Below are 11,331 nucleotides of genomic sequence, written 5' to 3' on the forward strand. Positions count from 1 at the left end.
AGCCCAGCTCTGCTCCTGGCTCCCTCCCCAGTCCTGGGACACTGTGCCTGCAAATGCCACGGGGACGCTGGCCGGCTGGACCCCAGCATTTGGGGTCTAGGCTCAACCTGGCCATGAGTTTGCTGGGTGCCCTTAGACAAATCACTGTGAGTCCTGTTTCTCTATTCATTTAAAAAAGGGATAATAATTGGACTGATTTGTTGAGAGGATGAAAGGCCTGAGTGTGAGTGAAAACTGCAAAACCCCCAATGTCTTCAAATATCCAGAAGTGCTAGCCCGATGCCTGCCCCCCTGCTACGGCTTATTCAACCCCAGGATGGGGCTGAACCAGCCCCTGCTCCACCACGGAGCTGACTCTGCCCACGCTGACCAAAGGCCTTCTCCAGACACCCTCAGGACTGGCTCAGAGAGGGGCCGTCTCAGGCTGGGGTCCCCAGTCACGCCGGCACCACGCCTGAACACGGGTCCTGCACTGAGGTGGGCAGGCACCTAGCTCAGAAACATCCAGAGCCCTGTTTTGTCACCAGGTTTGTCCCAAGACCGCTCTCTTCCCTGGCCTCCCACACAGATGTTCACTCTTGCCCAGGCCGGGCTCCTCCTCAGTGCCACTCCTGTTCAGAAGCACTCTCTGACCTCAGGAACTCTGTGGCTTCCCCAGCTTGTACCATTTTTACGTCGTAAATGAATTTTAGTGAAGTCCCTAGCACGAGAAGAGGCTGTAACTTAGACTCGGACAGTGACGACAACGTAAGGACATGAGTTCAGCTGCTCCAAAATACCTCACATATTCGTCTCACCAGGTCTCACTACACATGCAAGAACTCGCTTGCTGGGGATCGTCCCCTTTCCTATGTCATAGAAGAGTTAAAGGAGGCTCAGGGCTCATAGGCTCATGGCTCTAACTAGCACAGCTCCCCAGACCCCATTTCCTGTGCCCCGGCCTCCCAGGCTTCCTTCCAGCAGAGCCAGCTGGGACATTGTTCTGCTTGGATCCTTCTAGTCTGGAGGCAGGAAGCCCTGGGGGACCAGCAGCCCGTCCTGACTTAGCTCCACTGGGAGAGTGAATCCGAGCTGACCGGGCAGCCAGTGGATCCCTGTACCCTATCTGTGGGCGCGAGCTCGCGGGCTGCCCCATGTGGACTCCAGAGAAGGCAATGCTTCAGTCATCACCTTTTTCTATGAAAACAAGACCTGCCCAGTTCCTATGTCTGGGTGTTGACCTCAGGTCCCCTGAGCTGAGGCCCTGCTCCCGCTGTGTGTCCTGTGGCACCTCCAGGCGCCCCTGAGCCCCGCAGGAGGTGGGCCTGGTTGTCTGCCTCCGTCCCTCCCCGCCCCACCTCCCGCTCAAGTTCCTTCTGCCTGCCCCTCTGCCTCTCTGCCTCTCTCCAGGCATGTGCCCTGTCACTTGCCTCAGGCCCTGGGCCTGGCCTGCCTGCCAGGAGCCCCCCTCCTGCCCGTCCTAATTTACTCAGAGCAAACAGCGCCTCCTGACAGAGTCCTCACAAGCTGTACCACACGCTCCCATGCTCCACTGCAGCAAGGACAGAGGATCCAGCGTCCCTCAAAGCCAGCCTCGGACAGAGGAAGGGAAGCTGAGAGGCAGGTAGTAGCCATGAAGAGGTGAGACAGCGGGCAGGACAAGGGGCCCCATGGGAAGCAAGAGGCCTGATGGTGGGGGAAGGCAGCGAAGTGATGGAGAAATGGACGTTGGGGTTAACCAGGAGGGGCCCTCTGGCCACTCACGGGCTGCCCAGAGTGTTGTAATCATAAATAATATGTTGTAATGATCATAACCACCTTGACAATGGCTGGTGATACATAGCGAGCACTTACTGTATGCTCGGTATGGGCCTAACGTGCCCTACCTGGACCCCTTCATTTGCTGCTGGGAGTCACCTGCCTACGCAGGTGTCCTTGTCATCCTCCATGTCACCGATGAGGCGGCTGCAGCTTGAGTCGGTTCAACAACTTGCCCAAAGGCATTATTTCATAAGCAGAAGATGTGGGATGAGAAGCTAGGCTGTCCGAGTTCACATTCCACTCTCCCTAACTTCTGTAAGAGCTGCTTCTAGAAAAAAACAAGAACAAAGATATAATCCCCTGTGCCCAGAAGGTGGCTCAGGAGTATCAGGTTTGTTGAGGAAAGAGGAATGTGTTACAGACGTGTCAGGGTATATCCGGCTTCAGTATGAGGACCCCCTGTGATCCCAGGGTCTGGGAGGCTCGCCAGGGTCTTGCTAATGGTGGGGGCAGGGGGTGGCAGTGGGAGGGGCCTCCTGGGAGCAGCTAAACCAGGCCACACCACCCTCCCATCCACACACCCGTGCATTCGTACCTGGGATGCGAGGAGGAAGCCCAGTAAATCATGCCAGAACTGGCTGGTGCGGAGCAGGGATGAGTAAATGTCAAATTCATAAACTGGGTTTTTAAAATATATATTTTATAGTAGGATTTTAATGACGAATGTCCACTAGGGAAATATAGCTTAGTTTGGCTTCCAATAACGTATGTTAAATCAAACAATTTAATTCACGGACAGGACTCAGGGTTTAAGTGCTTAAGTTAAGCAGGTCACTGGAGTGTGAGCGGGGTCATTGTCTGTGTGGCTCCATCACAGACAGTGTAGACGAGCTTATTGAAACTCACTTTCTTGGGGCGCCTGGGTGGCTCAGTGGGTTGGGCCGCTGCCTTCGGCTCAGGTCATGATCCCAGGTCCTGGGTTCGAGCCCCACATCGGGCTCTCTGCTCAGCAGGGAGCCTGCTTCCTCCTCTCTCTCTGCCTGCCTCTCTGCCTACTTGTGATTTCTCTCTGTCAAATAAATAAATAAAATCTTAAAAAAAAAAAAAAAGAAACTCACTTTCTTGTCATCTTGTGCAAAATACAGGTTGCAAAACGCCTGCAAATAAGTGTTGCAAACGCAGAAGAGGAAACATTTAGATGTGTGGTTCTTTAATCTTTCTGACTGGACTCATGATAAGAAACATATTTCGGGTCATAGCCAAGTGCCCCCACATACCCACAGGTGCACCCAAAGAAGACACATATCCCTGAAACAAGTTTTAGTCATACTACATGAGATGCACCTGGTATTTTTTATTTTATTCAATTTCATTTAAATAAAATGTGATCTGAGATGTACGAAATTGTTTTCATGACCTCTAATGTGTGGCAACTCACAATTAAAAAACAAAAAAACAAAAAAACTAGCTGACTATACTGATAGCAAGAAAAAAGAACAGACCCGAGAGGTTGTCTTGAGTCCCCTTGGGGTAGCAATGTCCCCAGATTGGAGGCTATGCCCTCGAGTTAGTGCTAGTGGGGACTCTGCACCCTCTGATCTTTGGGAAACAGACACTGTGGCAAACACTGGGACTCGGAGCAGACCGGAAAGGAGTTTCCAGGGAAGAAGGCAGAGGTGCCCCTCCAGAGTCAATATTTAATTGGGATTCATTTAGCCATAAAATGACCTTCAGGGAGGGGGGAAATGGGCCAAATGAGGGTGGTGAACGGGATAGAAGGCAGTTAAAGGCAACCTGCTCCCCAAAGTAGTTTTGGGTACTGCTGTGTGATCAGCACAAAGAGGGAAGGAAATAGCCAGTGGTTGCGAACAGAGACTCAGCCTTCTAATCCTGCGAATGGGGCTGGGCTCTATTCCTCAATTTCCTCATCTAGAAAATGGGGACATAATACTATTCAGTCCTTAAGGCTGTGACCTATCAAGAATGAGGCGGACCTGCACACACAAATTAGGCTCCAACTCCTGCCAAGAAGGTCGGCATAAGGCTCAGAACAGCTCATGCTGAGTGGTGTATAATGGGTGATGAGTGAACCCCAAAGCTGCTCTATGGCCACAGAGGCGGCTGCTTCAGGGGAAGTCAAAGGTGGGATTCCAGACACTTCCTCCCAATGTTGGGGTTGCGGGTGGGGGTCCTCAGCCTCAATGGCACTCAATGAATTCATTCTGAGAGCCATCATTACATAAATCCCCCTGCTTGCTGGCTGCCTGTTGCTGTGTCTACCTGTGCAACCTGAGGTCACTGCCTGCCATCCACACCCCCACTCCGCTCGGGCAGCTCTCCAGCTCCCCAGGGTTTGGAGCCCCGGGGGGAGCCAGTGCAGGGGTGGGGCCAGACTACGTGAAAGGCCTGGGAGTCCTGCAGAATCTTTGCTTAGCCTGGAGGTAAAGATCCCTTGAATGCTGTAGGTCTCCTGTCAAGATTCTCCGGCTCAAAATGTGGGGCAGGTGGGTGGCTTCCTTCTACTCCGCATAAGTTGTGGGTGTGTGGAGCGGGGGAGGATGTGGGTGCCTGGGGGCTCAGGTGCCTCTTGGTAACCCCAACATCACACAGTGTCCCTGGCACAATGTCTGGAATGAACGAGTAAAGGAAAGGACGGAGGCGTTTCCTTCTCTCCAGCCCCCCTGGCAAGGCTTAGTCAGGTCCTCTCTCGGCACTAACTGGGCTCCCGCTCACCGGCACGATCCACATTCCATATTCCACACTTTTGCTAGAATGATCTTTTTATTTATTTATTTATTTTAAAGATTTTATTTATTTATTTGACAGAGAGAAATCACAAGTAAGCAGAGAGGCAGGCAGAGAGAGAGAGGAAGAAGCAGGCTCCCCGCTGAGCAGAGAGCCCGATGTGGGGCTCGAACCCAGGACCCGGGATCATGACCTGAGCCGAAGGCAGCGGCTTTAACCCACTGAGCCACCCAGGCGCCCTAGAATGATCTTTTTAAAGTGCAAATGTGATCGTGTTACCTTCCTTTCTCCCTATAGGACACCCCTGTTTAACCCTTGTCCGCAGTCCCGCTGCCTAGGATGCATTTCCAAGTCCCTCCGCGGAGTAGCCTCTTAGCCCCGCCTTTCCCCGCCCTTACGAAACCCGCGCTCCCGCGGCGGGTCCCACCTAACGCCGGGCCTCCCCTGATTGCGCAATACAGCCTCACGCCTCCGGGCTTTTGTCCGCACAGTGCTCGGTGCCCGGCCGGTCACGGTCCTGCCCGCGGGCTGGCACCACTTTGGAGAGCTGCCATGCTCGGTGGAAGCACCGACTGCCCTGGGAGGTCTTCCCCAGCTCTGGAGTCCCAGGGGCTCCTTCTCCTGGCTCCCACAATTGTCTCCCCTGGATCGTTCCTGGGAGCACCCCCAAGGGCTTAACGACTTCCCGGCTCTGGCCACTAGAGGGCAGTGCGGTGCAGACGAGCGTGGGGCCGGGCCGCGGTCCAAGGGAGGCCGCTGAGCGCTGGGGTCTCCCGAGGCGGACCCTGCTTCCTTCTGTCCTTACACACCGCAGTGCTTGGGGCTTGCCCTGCCTCCTGCAACGTCACACAGCCCCTGTGCGGCTCCCGGCCTCTGCCGCTCCGCCTTCGCTCCTTCATGCCCAGGGCTGCCCCAGCTTCCTTCGCGACTGGTATTTTTCATCGCCTTATCTTTCCTCCGCCTCACCCCACCCTTCCTCAAGAACTTTCAGTAGCTCCTTATTTTTTCCGTATTAACTCTACACATCTCATTTGGGGTTTCTTTTGTTAATTAATTTTGTTAATTAAAATACTGCCACTTCAGGGGCGCCTGGGTGGCTCAGTGGGTTAAAGCCTCTGCCTTCGGCTCAGGTCATGATCTTAGGGTCTTGGGATGGAGCCCGGCATCTGGCTTTCTGCTCGGCGGGGAGCCTGCTTCCTCCCCTCTCTCTCTCTCTGCCTGCCTCTCTGCCTGCTTGTGATCTCTGTCAAATAAAATATTTTAAAAAATAAAATAAAATACTGCCACTTCAATAACAATGAAAAATGAAAGAAAAATAATTCCTAAGTCCATTCCATGATTTTATGTTTCGCTCTCTTATTCTGTGTGTGTGTGCGTGTGCGTGTGCATGTGTGTGTGTGTGTGTGTGTATTTGTGGTTGTGGTCAAAGCATTGATACAAACTTGAGTTTAACCATTTTGGCTTATTTTGAGATAGTAGACAATCTTTTTTTTTTAAGATTTTATTTATTTGACAGGCAGAGATTATAAGTAGGCAGAGAGGCAGGCAGAGAGAAAGAGGAGGAAGCAGGCTCCCTGCTGGGCAGAGAGCCGGATGTGGGGCTCCATGTGGGGCTCAATCCCAGGACCCTGGGATCATGACCTGAGCCGGAGGCAGAGGCTTTAACCCACTGAGCCACCCAGGCACCCCAGTAGACAATCTTTCAAATTACCATTTGGCTTTATAATATGCATCACTATGAGGGAACGTGAGGCCGTGCTCTCCATCCCACCATTCAACCCACAGCATCTCCATTTTGAGGCTGCTCAGAGCCAGCCCTCAGAATTTGTGTGGAACAAATTGGGGGGAGGTTCCAAACCCAGCTCATCACCAAAATCACCAGGGTGTCAGTGGGACTTGGAAAATGCCTCTGTCCCGGGCCCATGGTGATTCAGATCGAGGGGGTCTAGGACAGGGCCTGCATATCAGTCAGGATCCGATAGGTTCTGCTACAGTAACAACCCCAACCTCCCCTGACTTGACAGAAGGACAGTTTCTTCCTCCTTACTCATTTCAAATGATCACCTTGGGTTAGTTAAGAATTCCCGAATGACTTGTCCTCATCACAGGCCCCAGGCTGACAGAGTGGCCACCCTCTGGAGTGGGTCTGAGCTCTGGGATGGGGGCAGGGAGGAGGAACATGGTGAGTTATGAGCTGGCTTGTCACACCAGTTCCGTCCCAAAGTGACACTCATAGCTGCTTGTCTTGCTTTGGCCACCGACTCCCCCCTGATGGGGAGTGCGGTCCAGCACGAGGTCCCTGGAAGGCCTCGTACCTCGATGTTTTAGAAAAGCTACAGTTTGGGGAAGCATGGGACCAGGGAGCTCCAGAGGAAGATCCTGGTGACATCCTTGAGCACGGAATCAGCGTATCTCTGACTGGGTGTCCACACTCGCCAGGGCACCGAGGAAGGGAGCGGTGAGGGTGAGGCCCGATGACCTACCTGAGAGTGCTCTTGTGCAAACAGCAGGAGCTCAGCCTGCTTAATGAGCTGAAGGGAAAGAACACTGGATGATTCAGAGAACTGACTAAAGGCCTGGCAAACCAGGTTCAGGGCAGTGGGCAGGCCACCGCCAGGGGAGGTCCGGCAGCAGAGAACAAGGTCACAGACACTCAGGCTGGTCAGGACACCTATGTAGGTGCCGCGACCAGTGCTGTGGATGGCTGACTCTGGACCACACCACCACGGCTACACATCGCCTCTAGCCGTCTGTCCCTTGAGGGTCAAAGCCCAGAGCCTGAGTATCCCATGGGCCGAGACTGGGTCACACACAGGCCTAGAGGACTGTCTGTCCCTTCCTGAGACCATACAGCAGTGGACACCCCGACTCGGAAGGGAGCTCTAATGTGGGCAGGCAAACATCAACAGACATTGTCTACTGAGAATCACCTGCTCCCTCACCAAAATGAACTCATCTGGGGGCGCCTGGGGACCTCAGTCATGAAGCATCTGCCTTTGGCTCAGGTCATGATCCCAGGATCCTGGGATAGAGCCCTGCATCCGGCTCCCCGTTCAGTGGGGAGCCTGCTTCTCCCTCTGCCTCTGTCTTTCCCCCTGCTCGTGCTCTCTGTCTCTGACAAATAAATAAAATCTTAAAAAACAAGATAAAAAAAAAACAACAAAGTGAATTAATCTGGAAGGCATTTAGGGGTTGACTTGATTCTCTAAGGAGCCCCTTCACTGTATTTCTCAGGGGGTGTAAAGAGAGAGGGGTATGCATGTGCTTACCGTCTCCACATTGGTTCCACAGAAACCACCAGCAGAACCATGCCAGCCAACTGGCTTGGAAGAGGGTGCTCCTGTGTGGGCCCCAGAAGGATGGAGCTGGGAAGCAGGAAGGAGGAAGCACAACAGCGCGGCTCTGTCACACGCCTTCGCACAACAGTCTGTCAGCAAGAGCCAAGGTTTCAGTGAAAACAAGGTGTGAAGTAACCCGTGTTGGACTTAAAATGGGGTGGGGGGGAGCAGGCATAGCTCTTTGTCGTAAATGAGGCTGCTAATCGAGTTATTTTGACCCATTTTTAGCAACAGCCTTTCCTCACTGCCTGCGGCCCACATGGACACCCAGGATCCAGGCACGGTTGCTGGGGGAAGAGGACTCGGCCCTGCTTCAGGGAGCAGCACCAGAGATGGGAGAAGGAAAATAATATGGGTGTCATGGCTTTTCCTAAAACAGAGGTTCCTAAACAGGACTGCACAGCTCCAAGTAGCCCCGGGTCCCCTATGGGCGCAGGCCTAGGCAGAGAGTCACCAGTCAAAATATAAGACACTCAGTTAAATCTGGATATCAGACAAACAAAAAAATTTTTAGTATGTCCCATGCAGTTTTGGGATCTACTTATACCTTAAAAATTACTTTTCTGAAATTCAAACTTAACCGTATTTTTAATTACTAACCTGGCAAACTTACTTAGGTGTGCTGCTTTTCTTTTATTTACCTTGGGGCTTAGGTTAAATTTTTTTGGAATCAAGATTTTTGCTGCCAAAAGCACGAGAGTTTTGAAAGTCATGCCTAGATCTTCGTGTGTTTTTTTTTACATTGAAAAACTTAGGTTTGGGCGCCTGGGTGGGTCAGTCGGTTAAGCGTCTGCCTTCCGCTCAGGTCAGGATCCCGGGATCCTGAGATTGAGTCCTGCTTCGAGCTCCCTGCTCGGGGAATCTGCTTCTCCCGTGGCCCCTCCTCCCATTTGTTCTCTCAATCTCTAATAATAAACGGATAAAATCTTGCAAAAAGAAAAAGTTAGTTGCAGTGAACGTTCCAGTCATTCTTTCGCCCTGTGTCCATGTGCCTCTGACAGCGCAGGTACCGTTGCAGACGACAGGGCTAAAACAAGACAGGGCCACCGCCTCCAGGAAGTCTGCCAAGTCACCAAAGGAGATAGTAGGCCAGCCACACGACCTCACGTCGCTGAAAGTGCAAGGTGCAGAGAGGGCATTGACACCACGCAGGTCTTGGCAGAGCAGTCAAGAGGAAAGCAGAGTGGTAGTGAGATGTTAACCAGGCGTTGCCGCCGGCACTGTGGCCTCCACGGGAGCAGGAGCTTAAGTTGACGAGCATGGAGTGTGGGGAGACACTGCCCCTCTTGGACTTTCATTTTCCTCTACCTTATAGTTTAATAATGACTCAGTTAGGACTGATGCAATAGTAAAGCAACCATTTTGTGTTTGGTTGGCTTAAAAAAACCTGATCCCTGTGCGCCGGGGTGGCTCAGTGGGTTAAAGCCTCTGCCTTTGGCTCAGGTCATGATCCCAGGGTCTTGGGATCGAGCCCGGCATCGGCATCGGCATCGGGCTCTCTGCTCAGCAGGGAGCCTGCTTCCCTTCCTCTCTCTCTCTTCGTAGTACCCTTCTGCCTACTTGTAATCTCTATCAAATAAATAAATAAAAATCTTTAAAAAAAATGACCCCAGCAAGATATTTCCTAGGGACATCTTTAGGATGGAACAGCAGAGTCCATCCTTGGGCTGGCGAGGACGTGATCCAGGAGCCACCTTTAGCCATGTCCTTGAGACTCTGTCCCAGCTCTTACTGGCAACAAGAACGTGGCCAAGAGAAATGAAGGGATTCCAAAGGAAAAGAAACATCCAAAGGACAAAACCGCTCTTCACCTTATTAACTCCTAAGCAAACACCTCGGTCCGGAGTGTAGGTGAGTAAGCCAGAAGGAACCCACGTCTGTGGGGGGCAGAGCTGCTCTCTATCACCCAAGGAAACAGCAAGGGCAGAACGAGAGTTCTGTTACTATGAATACTGCTCGTTGTCTTTTCTTTTAATCGTTAGGGAAAATTATTTCCTTTCCAGAAGAGTCTCTTTTCTGGGAACTGGGCCTGGCTTTCAGTGAGTGTGGCAGTCTTTCAGCCCCCAGTTCTGGATTGTGGGTGCCCGAGGGGCTTACGGTGGACAAGGCCTGAGGCTCGGGAAACTCAGCCCTGGAGCTCGGTCACACTCGGCCGGGAAGGCATGAGCTCTCCCGCATGTGACTGGGCCAGCCTGGGCTCAGCCGCCGTGTGGGCTGTGGAAACAAGGCCCAGAGACGGTGCTGTGTGAGCCCAGCACAAGCCCACGTAGCCCAGCGACGCGTGAGCCAACCGCAGGCCTGTGGAAAGAAGGCTGCCTTCTCCTGCTCCCACGGGGAGCTAGAAATAGCGCTCTGCCCTTTGTCCCTGACCAGCTGGGGCAACTGCCTGGCGTGGGTGTCATCGACCACAGGCCCCTTTGTTCCTCTCTCCCACATTGTCCCTCTCCGTGCCTTCCTCCCTGACCTTAGCTCCCCGCCCCTGGACAGGGAGGAAGCAGTGCGAGCCCACAGTCTGGCATGGGGGCAAAGGTGGCTTCTCACACACGTTTCCACACCCTGGAATGTGCTGCTGACGACCGCAGCAAAAGTGTCTCCTCCCTGGCCTTGGCACGGCCACCCTGAGCCTTCCTCGCAGGCGCTGACCCTTAGCCTCCCTCGTGGGCGCTGACCCTGACCTGGGGCCATGTGGAAACATCTGGCTTCTTGCCAGCAGCAACCTCGGTGCCAGACACATGCCTCCAGGGCTCTGAAAACCTCCTCCACGGACCCTGGAGGTGAGGAATACGGCGCATCTCACCCGCCTCCCCTGCGCATGTTAGGCACCGGGCGGTTCCCACGCAAGGCCCCGGTCTGTGACTCCCGCTTCCGCAGGGCTCAGCTAATGGGAAGCCCCTGGCAGGAGATGGAAGGTGGGAGAGGAGTGGAAGGAAGCATTGATTTCTCTGGAGGTCAGCACAGCCTGCCTGGTGACCCCTTTGGCTGAAGATCACAGGGCCCGTCGGTACCCGCTCTACATCGCTCCGTCTGCAAGTTCCAGAAGGGCCTTCCTCCTTCAAGCCTCCAGCCTCAGGGTGATCGCGAACCTTGGTACTTCCTGCACCTGGCTCTGCACGGCCTCCCGTGACCTCCTACAGCCCGCCCGCATCTCTGTAAATGGTCCCTCCTATAAGTGCCCTTTAAGTCACCCGCTTCGAAACTGCCATCTATTGCCGTAACCACGTGGTGTGAGTGTGTGTGTACATACACATGACACACACATACACACAACACACAGGCATGACTGCAAAAGTCTTGGGAAGTAACATTCACCCTTACTCCCCACAACACACTCACATTAATGTGTGTGACTCTAATTGTTACAAATGCTCATCTAACCCAGGAAGCTGGTTCTGTGGTCCACTTCTGGGTCTCCATTCCTCAGTCTGAAAGCAGTGCTGAGGACCAGCCCAGGGGAGACAGACAGCTCTTGGCTGGCCGGGGTGCAGCGCCTAGCAGAGGCCAGCATGAA

General features: G+C 53.3%; 1 long non-coding RNA gene across 1 annotated transcript; it reads left to right on the forward strand.

Moving 5' to 3' along the window:
• The first annotated feature begins 4,139 nt into the window (after positions 1–4,139).
• Positions 4,140–8,576, forward strand: LOC125086070 (uncharacterized). The gene is made up of 3 exons (XR_007123087.1): positions 4,140–4,244; positions 7,777–7,947; positions 8,058–8,576. It is a non-coding gene; the product is annotated as an uncharacterized LOC125086070 (long non-coding RNA).
• Positions 8,577–11,331: the final 2,755 nt, after the last annotated feature.

Source organism: Lutra lutra, chromosome 15, assembly GCF_902655055.1.
Source record: "Lutra lutra chromosome 15, mLutLut1.2, whole genome shotgun sequence".
Taxonomy (NCBI): Eukaryota; Metazoa; Chordata; class Mammalia; order Carnivora; family Mustelidae; genus Lutra; species Lutra lutra.